The sequence below is a fragment of the Pseudorca crassidens genome, chromosome 16 (genome assembly GCF_039906515.1).
Source record: "Pseudorca crassidens isolate mPseCra1 chromosome 16, mPseCra1.hap1, whole genome shotgun sequence".
Lineage (NCBI taxonomy): Eukaryota > Metazoa > Chordata > Mammalia > Artiodactyla > Delphinidae > Pseudorca > Pseudorca crassidens.
The window spans coordinates 48,133,326-48,151,826 of NC_090311.1; the positions used below are offsets into that span (position 1 = coordinate 48,133,326).

Here is an 18,501-nt window from a genome sequence, read left to right on the forward strand (position 1 = left end):
ATGATACAAATAGATGGAGAGATATACCATGTTCTTGGATTGGAAGAATCAACATTGTGAAAATGGCTCTACTACCCAAAGCAATCTACAGATTCAATGCAATCCCTATCAAACTACCACTGGCATTTTTCACAGAACTAGAACAAAAAATTTCACAATTTGTATGGAAACACAAAAGACCCCAAATAGCCAAAGCAATCTTGGGAACGAAAAACGGAGCTGGAGGAATCAGGCTCCCTGATTTCAGACTATACTACAAAGCTACAGTAATCAAGACAGTATGGTACTGGCACAAAAACAGAAAGATAGATCAATGGAACAGGATAGAAGCCCAGAGATAAACCTACGCATATATGGTCACCTTATCTTTGATAAAGGAGGCAGGAATGTACAGTGGAGAAAGGACAGCCTCTTCAATAAGTGGTGCTGGGAAAACTGGACAGGTACATGTAAAAGTATGAGATTAGATCACTTCCTAACACCATATACAAAAATAAGCTCAAAATGGATTAAAGCCCTAAATGTAAGGCCAGAAACTATCAAACTCTTAGAGGAAAACACAGGCAGAACACTCTATGACATAAATCACAGCAAGATCCTTTTTGACCCACCTCCTAGAGAAGTGGAAATAAAAACAAAAATATACAAATGGGACCTAATGAAACTTCAAAGCTTTTGCACAGCAAAGGAAACCATAAACAAGACCAAAAGACAACCCTCAGAATGGGAGAGAATATTTGCAAATGAAGCAACTGACAAAGGATTAATCTCCAAATATACAAGCAGCTCATGCAGCTCAATAACCAAAAAACAAACAACCCAATCCAAAAATGGGCAGAAGACCTAAATAGACATTTCTCCAAAGAAGATATACATACTGACAGGAAACACATGAAAGAATGCTCAACATCATTAATCATTAGGGAAATGCAAATCAAAACTACAATGAGATATCATCTCATACCAGTCAGAATGGCCATCAAAAAATCTAGAAACAATAAATGCTGGAGAGGGTGTGGAGAAAAGGGAAGTCTCTTGCACTGCCAGTGGGAATGTGAATTGTTACAGCCACTATGGAGAACAGTACGGAGGTTCCTTAAAAAACTACAAATAGAACTACCATATGACCCAGCAATCCCACTACTGGGCGTATACCCTGAGAAAACCATAATTCAAAGAGTCATGTACCAAAATGTTCATTGCAGCTCTATTTACAATAGCCAGGAGATGGAAACAACCTACGTGTCCATCATCGGATGAATGGATAAAGAAGATGTGGCACATATATACAATGGAATATTACTCAGCCATAAAAAGAAACGAAATTGAGCTATTTGTAATGAGGTGGATGGACCTAGAGTCTGTCATACAGAGTGAAGTAAGTCAGAAAGAGAAAGACAAATACCATATGCTAACACATATATATGGAATTTAAGAAAAAAAAAATGTCATGAAGAACCTAGGGGTGAGACAGGAATAAAGACACAGACCTACTAGAGAGGTCTGTGAGGATATGGGGAGGGGGAAGGGTAAGCTGTGACAAAGTGAGAGAGTGGCATGGACATATATACACTACCAAACGTAAAATATATAGCTAGTGGGAAGCAGCCGCATAGCACAGGGAGATCAGCTCGGTGCTTTGTGACCACCTAGAGGGTTGGGATAGGGAGGGTGGGAGGGAAGGAGATGCAAGAGGAAAGAGATATGTATATGTATAACTGATTCACTTTGTTATAAAGCAGAAACTAACACACCATTGTAAAGCAATTATACTCCAATAAAGATGTAAAAAAAAAATAAAAATAAAAATATTTTTAAAAACCAAGTGGAAGAGGGAGGAATATATTATTCTGACACATAGGTAGAAACAATTAGATATGTTCAAATCAAGTGCATAAAATTCCTATGCTAACTAACTTCCTTCTCTAGAATCTTTGGGTTTTTCTCCAATAGTTTCTTCCCTTTAGCCTCAAATCTTTAAAAACAAAACAAACTAAACTCCCATGTTGCTTCTTTGTTCTCACTCCCTATTTATTCTTCAACCCACTTAAATATGGCTCTTAACTCCAATCATTTTGCTATAACGATTTTTACTATGGAAATCAATGAACTCTAATATCCAAATCCAAAGGTCAGTTTTCAACACTTATCTTACTGCCATTTGAGACTGTTTATCATTCCTCTTTCCTGAAACACTCTACTTTTTTTGATTCTCTGAGACCATCAAATTAGAATTCTTTTCTGCTTAAAAAACCAGAAAACTCTTGATTTATTAATTCAATCATTCACATAACAAATACTCAGTAGTGTGTGCCAGGCATCATGCTAAGCACTGGGAATTCAACAACAATAAAAAAGAGCTTTAAGGAGCTTATAGTCTAATGGGAGAGCTAAAATGACAACTGTAAAATAGAGAAATTGAGTAACCACAGGAATACATGCAGGGTGTCCCTAGGAGGGAGAAGCCTGGGGCAACTCAACCAAGTAAGACTGCCCATTACCTGCATTTTTCATAGGCTCTCTGGACTACGTTTAGTGACAAAATTTTGAAACTGAATTTAAATAATATTCATAAAAACGGAGTGCAATACAGTCCCAAGGCATCCCTGCACTCCACCCCAACACCGGAGCCAGTAAAGCAGCCTCCACTGTCTTACCCAAGGGACAGACCTGCAATAGGTAATCTCCAAAAGGTTTAAAAAGAGTGTAAGACATTCACTGCTTCTAGGTCCTCACTTAACATTTTCTCCTAAATGTCCTGCAATCTGACTTCTATTTTCTACCTCTATTAAGACAACAGTGAAGCCCAAATTGTCAAATAAGTATCCACAGTACTTCACCACTCCAACTGTGAAACTCTTTCCTTAGTTTCTAGAACACTACTCTTTCCTGACTAGTTCTTCTACCTCTCTGGTTTTCTTTCTCTCTTTTTCCTTGGGCCATCCTATCTTTTCATTCCATACAACGCTGCAGAATTCCATCCAGTTGCATTCATTTAACTACTAAATATCCAATTATGCTTTACCAGGCTATATTGAACCAACCACTCTCCCTAACATCAGACTTATATTTCTAGTATCATTATATCTGACACAATCACAGTAGATAAAAAAGAAATGTTCTTATGGAGGTTTCTCAGAAACCTAAAAATAGAACTACCATATGACCCAGTAATTCCACTCTTGGGTATATATCTAAAACCAACAAAAACACTAATTCAAAAAGATACATGCACCCCAATGTTCATAGCAGCATTATTTACAATAGCCAAGATGTGGAAGCAACTTAAGTGTCCATTGACAGATGAATGGATAAATAAGATGTGGTATACATATACAATGGTATATTACTCAGCCATAATAAAGGAAAGAAATTTTGCTATTTGCAACAACATCGATGGACTTGGAGAGTATTATGCTAAATGAAGTCAGACAGAGAAAGACAAATACTATAAGGTATCACTTATATGTGGAATCTAAAAAATAAAACATACTAGTGAATATAACAAAAAAGAAACAGACTCACAGATATAGAGAACAAACAAGTGGTTACCAGTGGGGTGTGGGAAGGGGAGAAGGACAAGATAAGGGGAGGGGATTAAGAGGTACACACTAGGGACTTCTCTGGTGGCACAGTGGTTAAGAATCTGCCTGCCAATGCAGGGGACACGGGTTCAAGCCCTGGTCCGGGAAGATCTTACATGCCGCGGAGCAACTAAGCCCGTGCGCCACAACTACTGAGGCCTGCCTAGAGCCCGTGCTCCACAACAAGAGAAGCCACCGCAATGAGAAGCCCGTGCACTGCAACAAAGAGTAGACCCCACTCGCCGCAACTAGAGAAAGCCCACGCAGCAATGAAGACCCAATACAGCCAAAAATAAATAAATAAATTAATTTTTAAAAAAAGAGGTACACACTATTATAAAATAAATAAATAAGCTACAAGGATACAACTCAGGGAATATAGCCAATATTTTATAATGGCTATAAATGGAATATAGCCTTTAAAAATTATGAATCACTATGTCATACACACAAAACATATAATATTGTACATCAACTATACCTCAATTAAAATAAAAGAAAGCAATGTTCTATTTAGTCTCTTTCTTGGAGGGAAAAATCTGACTAAATGACCCTATATCCGACTAGATTCCATAGTCCTTGGGTTCAAGTTTGGGTTGAAGGTTATGAGGCCCAGAGGCCACAGATTCCCAAGATTCAGAGCTCTCCTTGCCTTCTAGGCAGGGGAAGTCGCTGAAGCACACAGGGGTGACACGATTGAGAGTTCAGACAAGATCTCCCAGGACGAGAGATGTCTGAAATAAATTAAAGGTCTATAAAATACAAGGTTATTTGTATGTAACAATTACTTTAGTCTGCCTTCACTTATTCGTCTGAATATATACCCGTGTACGTGTGGGACTCCCCCTTCCTGCTCAAAAGAAAAAAAACAAAAACTGACGTGAAAGTATGGTCCTGTTAATTCAAAAGAGAGTGATTTTTTAAAGAAGTCTTTATATCTAAGGCTGCAGCTAGTAACTCCTTTAATTTATAGGATTTGTGAGTCTGTGAGCAGGGGGATGCGATGTGGTGAGGCCAGAGGGAAACAAAATATTTATAGCAAAAATACACTGACTGAGAGTTAAGTTGTGAACACTGACATATTTCAATGATCTTTGGATAACTTTTGGGTGGACTCAGAGGGTTAAAGCTCATTAAGATACCAGATGAAACTTGCAAGTACATATCCATTACCATAGTTAATAATTATACAATTTCTCAATCGGCAGAAGGCCACTTTAGTCAGAAAGACCAATGCAACCATAGTCCTTTATCTTTAGAGTGGTCAGAGTCTGATGAATGGGTCAAAGATTTATAAAACAGGATGAACCATATCAGCAGGTTTGTCTTTGCAGAACACTGCAACTAAAAATGCTTGTTACAAAATATATGTGGTTAAAAGGGAGTGCTTTCTCCATCTTATTACCAACCTAAAAACTCATCATTATAAGGCCTTTCCATGTCAATTTTACCAAAAAAAACCGAGCATCATAAAGTTACTCAAAAGCATCAAATGACAACATGAAGAGGCAGCATAGGATTGTAATTAAAAGTATGGGTTTTGAAAAAAAAAAAAAAAAAGTATGGGTTTTGAAGCAAGATAGACATGGGTTAAAACCCTACTCTGCAACTTACTAAAAATGTAAACTTGAAATTGTTGAAGCTAGGTGAGATACATACATACATATATATATAGATAGATATAGATATTCTTTATATTTTTGTATATAGTTGAAAACATCCATAATAACAAAATTAATTTCTTTATATGTCCAGTGAGAATTGTCTCCTTATCTTTCAAATGAGAATAACATCCATCCCTATCTTACAGTGTTGCTGTGAGATGGGCACAGAGTACTTACTCAATAAAGATTTGAGTCTTAAACCTCAGGAACTCTACACATACATATCGATACTTGGTGACACATAAAAACCAGCCCATTGTATTTCAGGGGTTTTTTTTGGTGTGTATTTTTACATAGTTGTAACCATAAAATTGAAATAATTTTGTATTCTGCTTCAGTCCATGTAATGCTACTCTTTTATGTCAACCTGTAAATTCTTAAACATTTTTTAAAAATAAATTTATTTATTTATTTTTGTCTGCGTTGGGTCTTCATTGCTGCGCGTGGGCTTTCTCTAGTTGCCGTGAGCGGGGGCTACTCTTCGTTTTGGTGCACAGGATTCTCATTGTGGTGGCTGCTTTTGTTGCAGAGCGCAGGCTCAGTAGTTGTGGTGCACGGGCTTAGTTGCTCCACAGTATGTGGGATCCTCCCGGACCAGGGGACCCGTGTCCCCTTCATTGGCAGGCGGAATCTTAACCACTACGCCACCAGGGAAGCCATTCCTAATCTTTTTTTTTTTTTTTTTTTTGCGGTACGCGGGCCTCTCACCGTTGTGGCCTCTCCCGTTGCGGAGCAACAGGCTACGGACGCGCAGGCTCAGCGGCCATGGCTCACGGGCGCAGCCGCTTCGCGGCATGTGGGATCTTCCCGGACCGGGGCACGAACCCGTGTCCCCTGCATCGGCAGGCGGACTCTCAACCACTGCGCCACCAGGGAAGCCCCATTCCTAATCATTTTTAACGCTAGCTTAATATTTTCATAATGAATCTAATTTAGTTCACCATTACTCTCTAATTCACTCATTTGTTTCTAACTTGTCACTATTATAGCCATTGCTGCAATAAATAATTTGAGGAATTTAGCATTTCCTTTTAATTATTTTCTTGTGATAAATTCCCAGGTATGGAATTATTGGGTCAAAGATAATGTACATTGTTATAGCTCTTAATATTTATTATCGTGTTGCTTGCAAAAGAACTGGACAGTTTATAACACCACAAACAATGGCCAAGAGTTCCAGTCTTACCACAACTTTGTTAGCATATTAAAAAGTAATTTTGGGACTTCCCTGGTGGTCCAGTGGGTAAGACTCCACGTTCCCAATGCAGGGGGCCCCGGTTCGATTACTGGTCAGGGAACTAGATCCCCCGTGCATGCCACAACTAAGACCCAGTGCAGCCTAAATAAATAAATAGAATTTTTTTTTAAGTAACTTTAATAGTGAGGGTACAGAGGTACTTCACTGGTGTTTCATTTGCATTTCTCCAATTATTTCCAAATTGAAAAAATAGTGAATTTTAAATTACATTTGGATTAAAATCCTTAATATATAGGGAATATGGAAGCATGTGCACACAGACACACAAAGTAATAGAAAAATGGGTTAAGAAGATAACCAGGTTGGGAATTCCCTGGCAGTCCAGTGGTTAGGATGCGGGCTTTCACTGCCTTGGATCCGGGTTCGGTCCCTGGTATGGGAACTAAGATCCCACAAGCTGCATGGTGCAGCCAAAAAATAAAAAAAGTGGATAACCAGGTTTATAGCACAGAAAAAAATACATGGTTAGAAACAAAGAAAACATTCAACCTCCTAATAAAATGAAATAAAATTTTATAAATGAATGAGAAAACATTTCTACCTATCAAACTTGCAAAGATTCATGAAAAGGGTACAAAGGTGCAGGGCAATAGCTTATACTAATAAGAGTTTAAACTAGTAAAATCCTTCTGGAGGGCAATATGGCAATGTATGTCAAAAGTCTTAAAATTCTGTATCCCTTTGACCCCATAATTATACTTCTAGGGATCTAACCTATAGAGAAAAACATCGTATACACTCTCATAGATTTAGCTACAAGGATGTTCACAGCAGTATCATGTAAAATGTTAGAAAAGTGAGGAAAACGTGCATTGACTGAGGTCTGATAAATTATGGCACATCCATACAAAGGCAAAACTATATAGCCATTTAAAGTCATGAAGATATGTATTACCACAAAAAATTTTCCTTAATATACTGCTATGTAAAACAAGGAGACTATAGAAGATTATATATGGAAAGATTTTATTTTAATTTATTTTTTTAAAAACAGTATTCAAGGGGCTTCCCTGGTGGCGCAGTGCTTGAGAGTCCGCCTACCGATGCAGAGGACACAGGTTCGTGCCCCGGTCCGGGAAGATCCCACAGGCCGCGGAGCGGCTGGGCCCGTGAGCCATGGCCGCTGAGCCTGCGCGTCCAGAGCCTGTGCTCCGCAACGGGAGAGGCCACAACAGTGAGAGGCCCGCATACTGCCAAAAAAATAAATAAAAAATAAAAACAGTATGCAGGGGCTTCCCTGGTTGTGCAGTGGTTGAGAATCCACCTGCCAATGCAGGGGACACGGGTTCAAGCCCTGTTCTGGGAAGATCCCACGTGCAGCGGAGCAACTAAACCCGTGTGCCACAACTACTAAGCCTGCGCTCTAGAGCCCGCGAGCCACAACTACTGAGCCCACATGCCACAACTACTGAAGCCTGCATGCCTAGGGCCCGTGCTCTACAACAAGAGAGGCCACCGCAATGAGAAGCCTGCTCACCGCAATTAGAGAAAGCCCGCGCGCAGCAACGAAGACACAACATAGCCAAAAATAAAAATAAATAAAATAAATTTATTAAAAAAAAACAGTATTCAGGTTACTACTATTTACATTGAAGTTAGAAACCATTTCTACAGTTTCCACGTGTTCTCCATAGTGACTGATACAAGTGGTGCTAAAAAAGAAATAGTTCTATTCTTTAACCTCATTCAATCAATCCAATTTATCTTAATTCACTGTGCTAAGAAATAACATTGAATATTAGTAACCCACCTACTATGCACATTCATGGTAAACTTGTCACTCTTACAAATACCCAATAGTTACTAAATGCTACTATCTGAATTTCCTACTTAAAAAGATAGAATGTTGCCACATTTTATGTCACTAAAGGGTATAAGACACACCATCTGCCCTCAAAAACAAAATCAATTGAAGTTTAAAGCTATTACTCATTCTTGTATCTAAAATAATAGCTACTAAAACAAACCTTTAAGCAGACAATTGATTTCTTAAATCTTTTTGCATAAGCTCTCATTTCCTTTGCGACAGGCTTTGGTTTTTCAAGTGAGAGATTTGTAATCATGTTCTCATCACCACCTGAGGTACCCTATGATTAGTGCGGTGCAGTGAGCCTCTTAGTCCTGCTTGCAATGCAGTAGGAATTTCTTCCTCCCAGCCCCTATTCCAGGCATTTTCCTTCTACCAGTAAGTATTTAAACAGGAAGTGACCCTTAATCTAGCTGCTCTTCTGCCTTAAAGAATAGGGTGACCGGACATCCTGATCTGCCCAGTATGGTCCTAGTTTAAGCATGCTGTCCTGGTGTCCTGTTTCGTTGGTCTCCCTTCTCACTCTTAAAAATGTCTCGGTTTAGGAATAAATTACATGGTGTCCTAGTTAAGAACCATATAAATACACGAATAAATGTCCTATTAGTGAAGAGTGTGCCTCCTAATACATTTTATCAGAAACATTATAACAATAGTTAGGAACAACTTAAGAAATAAAGAGAAACACTCTGTTTCATTTTCCTGTAACAAGTTTTTAAAAATAAAACACTAATAGAAATAAGGCTGAATTGCATCTAAAATATATAATATGCATTTAAGAAATCTCACAACACAGATAAAAATTAAATGAGGTAGAAAAGAGAATTAACCTGCTTGGCAGCTAAAGAATCTAGCTTCGGGTTCTGGGTAATGAGGCCGCAGATACAGGTATAAAATCTTTTGGATCCAGTCTTCCTAGAAAATATCTCAGACAGCAAGATGTCAACTTATCCAAGACTCACACTTCCTAAGGGAAGTCAAAGGAGCAATCCTAAATTGTCACACTTCACTCCCCCATCTCCCACACTATGTAACTGCAAAAGAACTAAACCGTAAGATTAGTAATCATGACCTCAAGCAAAACATGGGTCCCAGGGGTCTGCCTGCCAACACCTGTACTTGCTCTTATCTCCACCCACCCCCTAAAAAAGGTGAAAAACACAAAATCAAGGAAAAAAAAAAAAAAAACTTTGCAACTTCAGTCCTGACATTCCTTTGTAAAAAGTCCATGTTCATCTCAGCAAATGGCAACTCCTTTCTCCCAGTTCCTCAAGCCAAAAACCTTGGTATCCTCTCTGACTTCTCTCTTTCTCTCATACTTCCAATTTGTCATCAAATCCTTTTAGCCCTACCTTTAAAATTCATTCAGAACTTGACCACTTTTCTCCACCTTCACCTGCTCCTGCCCTGGTTCAAATCACCATCATCTGGATTATTTGCAGTAACCTGATTTTCCTTCTTATTCTACTGCCTCCTCAGAAAACAGGTTTATAGAAGTGAAGGGAACTTGCCCCAGGTCACACAGCCTGCTGGCAGTGGAGCCAAGACTGGAATGAGGAAATCAAACTGCAGAGCCTAAAATCTTAACCAGTCTACCACACTGGCTCTCTGGGTTTTTGACTTTGCACAACTGTGGAGCTAGAATCCAAGCCGGAACGCTGCCATTAAGTTATATGAAACACACTCAGAAAACACTGGTGGAACTTCCCTGGTGGCACAGTGGTTAAGACTCTGCCTGCCAATGCAGGGGACATGGGTTTGAGCCCTGGTCCAGGAAGATCCCACATGCCTCGGAGCAACTAAGCCCGTGCGTCACAACTACTGAGGCTTTGCTCTAGAGCCCATGAGCCACAACTACTGAAGCCCACGCACCTAGAACCCATGCTCCACAAGAGAAGCCACCGCAATGAGAGGCCCACGCACCACAACGAAGAAGAGCCCCCTCTCGCCACAACTAGAGAAAGCCTGAGCACAGCAATGAAGACCCGATGCAGCCAAAAATAAATAAATAAATAAATTTATGTTTTTTAAAAAAGCACTGGCTTATCTAGAGAGGTAAGAAAAGAACTTCAACATAAAGGAGCTACATTATCAAAGAATTCCACTTAGAAGGTTTACTGTAAAGTTAATAATGAAGTGAATAATAAATAGCTTTTAAGAGGACCTCTCTCTCTTTCTCTTTCTTAATACCTTCCTTCAAATCTGACAAATTTTCTCTCTCTCTCCCTCCCTCCCTCCCTCTCCCTCTCTCTCCCTCTCTTTAGTCATCTGGCAATGGGATGATAAATTTCCTAGACATTAAATATTCAAATTTAAAAACCTGTTGCTGGGAATTCCCTGGCGGTCCAGTGGTTAGTACTCTGCGCTTCCACTGCAGGGGGCATGGGTTCGATCCCTGGTCAAGGAACTAAGATCCCACATGCTACAACATAGCCAAATAAATAAATAAATAAAAATAAAAACCTGTTGCTTAGCAAGTTAAAATATACAGAGTAAATGTAACAAACCATAGATGACAGACCTACTTGCCTGACCTAAACCACTTTCTTCCTTTCACCTTAAATACCCCAAGGTATACCTCAGCATCTATGTGCACTAGCTGTTCCGTCAGCCTTAAACGTTCTTCCCCTAGACTCTTGTTTACTATTTTTAAAATTTGAAGTATAATTAAACATTCAATAATAGGCACAGGTCTTAACAGTTCTGTTCGATGACTATTGACAATGGTCTACACCCATGTAACCATCACCCAAAACAAAATACAGAACATTCCCATGATCTCAGGAAGTTCTTTCATGTCTTTTTCTAACAGCTTCCTTCCCTTCCCAACCTACAATTATCTTCTGATTTCTATCACTACAGAATAGTTTTGTCTTTTCTTGAACTTCATATAAACAATACAGTATATGCTCATTTATGTCTAGTTCCTTTCACTTAACACAATGGTTTTGAGATTCACCTGTGTTGTTGGGTGTATCAGGTGTTGGGTACTGTGAATACACCACACACACAAAATACACCACAAGTTGTTTATCCATTTTCCTGTACATGGACATTTCAGTTGTTTCCAGTTTGGGGCTTTTATGAATAAGACTGCTATGAACATTCTTGAATTCATAATTTTGAGGAAATATGTTTTCATTTCTCTTCATTAAATATATAGGGGTAGAATGTTAAATCATAGGATGTATATGTTTAACTTCAGTAGAAAATGCCAAACAGCTCTCCAAAGTAGCTATACTATCTGGCACACCCATCAGCAATGGATGAATTCCAGTTGCATCACATCATGCCCAACATTTAGTATCTTCAGCCTTTCTCTTGTTAGCCACTCTAGAGTGTGTGAGACGATATCTTATTATGAATTTACTTTGCATTATTTCCCTGTTGACTAAGTGTTGTTGACTACCTTTGCAAGTGCTTATTGGTCATTAGTATATCCTCTTTGGGGAAGTCTGTTACTGGGTTATTCCTCTTTTCCTCATTTTACTATTGAGTTATTGCACTTCTTTACATTCCCTAGATATAAGTCCTTTGACAGATAGATATGCTGGAAATTTTTTTTCCCTACTCTGGACTTACCTACTCTTTTTCTTAGTGGTATCTTTTATTACTTTTTAAATTATTTATTTATTTATTTGGCTGTGCTGGGTCTTAGTTGTGGCACGTGGGATCTTTAGTTGTGGCATGAGAACTCTTAGTTGTGGCATGTGGGATCTAGTTCCCTGACCAGGGATCAAATTTGGGCCCCCTGCATTGGAAGTGTGGAGCCTTAGCCACTGGACCACCAGGGAAGTCCCTTAGTGTTATCTTGTAAAAGGCAGTAATGTTAAATTAGTTGAGGTCCAATTTATCAATTTTTTTTCTTTTACGTATCTTTTTTCTTTTAGGATCTTATCCAATAAATATTTGAATACTCCAAAGTCATAAGGATATTCTCTTTTTTTTCCTTCTAGAAGCTTTGACATTTTAAAAATATGTCCACAAATTATTTGATACTCCTCCCTTCAGGAGGTGAGGCTTAATTCCTCTACCCTTAAACATGGGCTGGAGTAATGAGTAGAATATGGTGGAAGTGATGGTATGTGACTCCCAAGACTTTGTCATAAAAGGCAATGCCACTTCCTCCTTGTGCTCCCTCTTTGATCACTTACTTACTCTGAGGGAAGTCAGCTGCCGTGTTATGAGGGCACTCAAACAGCCCTAAGAATAGGCTCGTGTGGTGAAGAACTGAGTCTCCAGCCAATAGCCAGTGAAGAGCTGAGGCCTCTAGCCAATAGCCGTGGGACATAAGCCATCTTAGAAGGGGAGTCTCCAGCCCCAGTCAAGCCTTCAGATGATTACATTCTTGCTAAAATCTTGGCTACAACTGGATGAGAGACTCTGTGCTAGAATTACCTAGCTAAATTCCTCCTGTATTCCTGACACAGATTAACTGTAACATAATAAATATTTGTTACTTTAAGCCAGGAAGTATTGGGAAATTTGTTATGAAGTGAGAGATAATACAGAAATTGTATCGTTTTTGCTTTTGCATTTTAGATATATGATCCACTGCAAATTAGTTTCTGTGCATGGAATGAGTTGAGGTGATAGTTCATTGTTTTCCATATAGATATCAAGTTAGAGCAACATTTGTCTTTCTTCCTCCCATTGGACTGACTTGGCACTTTGGTGGGAAAATGTATGAGTCTATTTCTGAGATCTCTATTGTGTATCACTGATCTAAATGTCTATCCTTATGCCAACACTACACTGTCTTGATTACTGTAGCTCTGTGGAAAATCCTGACATCAGTAAACAAAAGTCCTCCAACTGTCTTTTTCAAAATTATTTTGGCTATTCTTAGACCTTTACATCTTGGTAAGTTCATAGAATTGTCTTATCTATTTCTTCAAACAAAGCCTACTAGGATGTTAAAGAAGACTGAGTTGAATCTATCGGTCAATTTAGAGAGAATTCCATCTTAATAATGTTGAGTCTTCCAATCCGTGAATATGGAATATCACCATTTATCTGGGTTTTTTTTAAAACTTACATTAGCAATGTTTCTACCTTTTCAGTGTTGAGAGCATATCCTTAGTTAGATTTATTCATAGGTATTTACTTTTTTTATGCTATCAGAAATAACAGTTTTTATTTCAGTTTTCAAATAGTTCATTGCTAATATTGAGAACTACAAATTATTTTCATATAGTGATTTTGCTAAATTCACTTATTAAAATTGTTTTTTGTAGATTCCATAGGGTTTTCCATGTACACAATCATGTCATATGTAAGTAACAGTTTTAATTCTTTTCTAATTTTTATGCTTGATTATGTTCTTTTTCTTGACTTATTACACTTTCTAGGACCACTAGTTCAATGTTGAATAAAGGTGATGAAAGAGAAATAAATATCCACATTACTGCTTTAAAATCTTTAGGATCTATAGCTAAGGTTGGCAAATGTTTTCTACAACAGGTCACAAAGTAAGTATTTTATGCTTTGCAGGTCATACAGTCTGTTACAATTACTGTACACTGTGGATGTAGCAAGAAAGCAGCCATGGAAAATACATAAACAGATGAGCATGGCTATGTTCCAATAAAACTTTACGGTCACCGAAATTTGATTTTCCTACTTTCACATGTCACAAAATATTAGTCTCCTTTTGATTCTTTTTCAGCCATTTTATTACATATAGACCATTCTAGGTCACAAGCCACACAGGAACAGGTAATGGGCTGGATATGGCCTACAAGCTGAAGTTTGCTGATCTCTGGTTTAGACCATTGATTTGAGAGCTTTCTTCTTTCCTAATATAAGAATTTAATGCAATGTTTCCCTCCAAACAGTGCTTAATGGCACTACTATTTGTTTCATTTGTGCTTTGTACTGGTTTTTTAGCCATCGCTATAGGATTGTCAATTTACATCTTTAACTTTACACAGTCTTCAAATAACATACAGCCAGCCTGCCATATACATGGGTTCCATATCTGCAGACTCAACCAACTGCAGATCAAAAAAAAAAACAAAACCCAGAAAGTTCCAAAAAGCAAAACTTAAATTTGTTGCATGCCAGCAACTATTAACACAGCATTTACATTGTATTCACAACTATTTACATAGCATTTACCTTGTTTTAGGTATTATAAATAATCTAGAGATGACTTAAAGTATACAGGAGGATGTGCATAGGTTACATACAAATACTGTGCCATTTTACATAATGGACTTGAGAAATCTGAGGATTTTGGTATCCAAGGGAGGTCCTGGAACCACTTCCCGGGGATAACAAAGAATGACAGTACCGCTTAACCTGTTCTAAGAACCTTACAACAGCATTGATTCCCAATCTGAATGTTATACTCAGGCCAAATTATTTATCAAAGTTAAGAGGGAAATAAAGGCATTTTCAGAAATGCAACATATCAAATAATCTGCCTCCCATTCACCCTTTCTTCAGCAAATTGTGGGAGTAAACCAAGAAAGAGGAAGACATAGAACAGAAGAAACAGAAGATCCAACACAGAAGAAAAGGAAGTGCCTAGAATGATAGCTGGGCACTATGAGAAAATGGAAACCACTCCAGACTGGAGCACGTTACTCTGGAGGGACTTCTCTGAGATGACGACATTGACAGAATAAATTATGTGAAAGAAAACAGGAAATTTGGGCAACTGGTAGCAAATTTTGAGTTGAGTTAGTGATAAGGACACAAAAAGCCATATAAACAAGTTATGTCCCAAACTGAAAGCATCAAATACATTACTTGAAAAATCACAGGTAAACACAAAACAGCTAGGAGTTGAGAGTGGTTACCTCTGAGAAGGGGAAGTGAAGGTGGGGACCAAGAAGTACTGTCTGTCTGGACAATCCCTGACAAACTACTTGGCTCATTAAACTGTATAACTCTGAAGAAGAAAAATATGGAAGATAAGGAAATAAGGTACTTAAGGATTTCCCAAGGACATAAAATCATCTTGGCAACTAAATGTGACCTCTGGAAACCAAGAAGTCTAACAAAATTGTCCTGCAAAATAGAAAACAACACAAACGAATGCATTTGATGCGTGGAAAAGGGCAAGAAAAAAGCAACATTACGCCTGTGCTATCATAACTCTTGTCAAATGCGTGACGTCAAGAGCAGAAATCCCTAGGTTTCTGTGCTTCAGTTCCCCCGTCTATAAAGTGTGTGTAACAGTATCCCTCTCCCAGGACTGTAATGAGGCTTCAACCCAATAATGAACATAAAGTGCTTACAGCAGTGTTAGAAATAAATATTAACACAGTTAATACTTTAACTCTTTTTAAATAACTGAAATTATTTTTTATTTCAAATCATTCAACTTAATTGTCACAATGATACTGAAAAGTTTATTTGAATGCTTACCTTGTCTATTCAAACATCAAGGCCTCTAACCCTTTCCCATATCTCCAAAAAGGGTGGCGGGCACTGTGGGGGGAAGAAGATAAACTGTCTGATGACCCAAGAGAAACAGAAATAACAATTAATGAAGGCTGTCTCTGAAGATGCTTATCATTCTGAAGAACCGACTGCACCTGAGAAACTACTCAGGATACCAGGCTTTATCTTACACTTCTTAGTTGATTATGATCAATCATTCACTCACTAAGTAAGTCAGCAATTAGAACTGAAAACTTGGTCCTAACTATACATTAACTCAATAATGCTGAGACCAGCATTTTTCCACTTCTAAAGAGATAAAGTCTCCAACTTGTGCTCTCCAAGTTCAGTTCTACTTTGTTATGAAACCTGAGAAACATTTTTCCAAAGGAGAAAAGTATGAGATAAAGTTCAGATCCTGGGCAAGAAATAAAGGCCAATTTAATCCACACATACCTAAGAACTGTGGAAAAAAGAAAAGAATAAATATAACCATGTTAGGTGGCTTTCAATCTCTTGTGCTCTAACAGCTAGCAAAAAAATAGTTACTTAAGAGTTGTCTCACACTTTGTTTTATTCATCTTTGGATACTTGTAAACATAAACAGTATGTAACAGAGTACCTGACTTCTATTAGAAGCTTAAAATATTTATTTAACAAATGAATAACTAGAATTAAGAGTACTATTTGAACTATACTCTTTTTATGGAGAAATACACTACAATTTGCAATTGAAGGAACATTTTCCTTTATCTTGGCAAAAAGATCAGAGTTTGAACACCAAGAACAATAAAGCCTGGGCAGATACTCCATCTACATAATAGTCATTTCTCCTAGAAATCACATTTTGGTCACAGATCACTCCTACTGTTTTGAAGTATGTATAAATCACTAAGTTGGGTTTCATAATATAAAACTTGACCTCCAAAATTCCCTGCTTCTTTCCCTTCACCAATATCTTATATAAAAATTGCAGCCATCAATATTTTATCTGGGAGGATTCCTCCCCCAGTTTTATTGAGATATAATTGACATAAAACATTGCATTAGTTTAAGGTATAGGGTATAATAATTTGATATATGTATATACTACAAAATGATTACCACAATAAGTTAACAACCATCACCTCACATAGTTATAAATTTTTTTCTTGTGATGAGAACGCTTAAGATTTACTCTGTTCGCAATTTTTAAATATTTAATGTAGTACTGTTAACTATAGTCACCATGCTGTACATTACACCTCCAGAACTTATTTATCTTATAACTGACGTCTGTACCTTTTGACCACCTTCCCCTATCTCCCCAGGCCCACCCCTCTGACAACCACCAATCTGTTCTGTTTCTGTGCCTTCAGTTTTTTTAGATTCCACATTTAAGTGATATCATAAAGTATTTGTCTTTCTTGGTCTGGCTTATTTTACTTAGCATAATGCCCTTGAGGTCCATCCATGTTGTTGCAAATGGCAGGATTTCCTTATTTTTATGGTTGAATAATACCCCATTGTATATATACACACCACATTTTCTTTTTTTTTAAAATGATTTGGCCTCCCAGGTCCAAGTCAGTATTTTTTCTTTTTTTGTAATTAATTATTTACTTTTGGCTGTGTTGGGTCTTTGTTGCTGCGCATGGACTTTCTCTAGTTGCATTAAGTGGGGTCTGCTCTTCGTTGTGGTGCGTGGGCTTCTCATTGTGGTGGCTTCTCTTGTTGCAGAGCACGGGCTCTAGGTGCGCGGGCCTCAGTAGTTGTGGCTCACGGGCTCTAGGTGCGCGGGCCTCAGTAGTTGTGGCTCACGGGCTCTAGAACGCAGGCTCAGTAGTTGTGGCACATGGGGTAGGTAGTTGTAGCTCGCAGGTTCCAGAGCACAGGTTTCAGTAGTTGTGGTTCTCAGGGTCTAGAGCACCGGCTCAGTAGTGGTGCACGGGCTTAGTTGCTCTGCGGCATGTGGGATCTTCCCGGACCAGGGCTCAAACCCATGTACCCTGCATTGGCAGGCGGATTCTTAACCACTGCACCACCAGGGAAGTCCCATACACCACATTTTCTTTATCCATTCAGCCATCAATGAACACCTAGGTTATTTCCATGTCTTGGCTATTATAAATAATGCTACAATGAACATGGGGGTGCAGATATCTCTTCAAGACAGAGATTTCACTTCTTTAGAATATGTTCCCCAAAGTGGAATTGCTGAATCACACAGTAATTGTATTTTTTAATTTTTTGAGGTCGATTTTTTTAATCTAAAATTTATTTTTAAATTTTTTTGAGGTAGAAAGCAGTTTCTATACTACCTCTAGTCAGTACCAAAGGTTATCAACTGAAAAATTAATACAATGGACCAAAAAATGTAATAAAAAACACTTATTAAAAGATTCAATACTCAGGGACTTCCCTGGCGGTCCAGTGGTTAAGACTCCATGCTTCCACTGCAGGGGGCACAGGTTCAATCCCTGGTCAGGGAACTAAGATCCTGGATGCCAGGTGCAGCATGGCCAAAAAAAAAAAAACCAAGATTCAATATTCAGAAGAAATTCTGTTTAAAACCCAACATTTCTCTAGTTCAAATGCCAACTACCTATACTTAAACATTCCAGAAATGAAAGTAGATAAAATTACCCAACCCAATAACATAAATCATGTTAAGAACAAAAATAATTGCAAAACAACTGAAAATTATAGGTTAACATTACAGAATTTAGTAAACAATGAATTGGATGTCCACATTGCAAAGCTGACTTCCATAGTTTAAAACCTGAGTTTACCTAAAAAAGAACACCCTTAATTTTT

General features: G+C 38.1%; 1 protein-coding gene across 9 annotated transcripts in view; it reads right to left on the reverse strand.

The window, feature by feature from the left end:
* SHLD2 (shieldin complex subunit 2) overlaps positions 1-18,501 on the reverse strand; it is a 111,781-nt gene that overhangs the window by 68,132 nt on the left and 25,148 nt on the right. The window contains exon 3 of one of the 9 annotated variants that reach the window (XM_067710291.1): positions 15,691-15,753. The exons of the other annotated variants lie outside the window; for them this stretch is intronic. The gene's annotated coding sequence lies outside the window, so the exon portion shown is untranslated. The remainder of the gene's footprint in view (positions 1-15,690; positions 15,754-18,501) is intronic. 9 annotated transcript variants of the gene reach the window in all.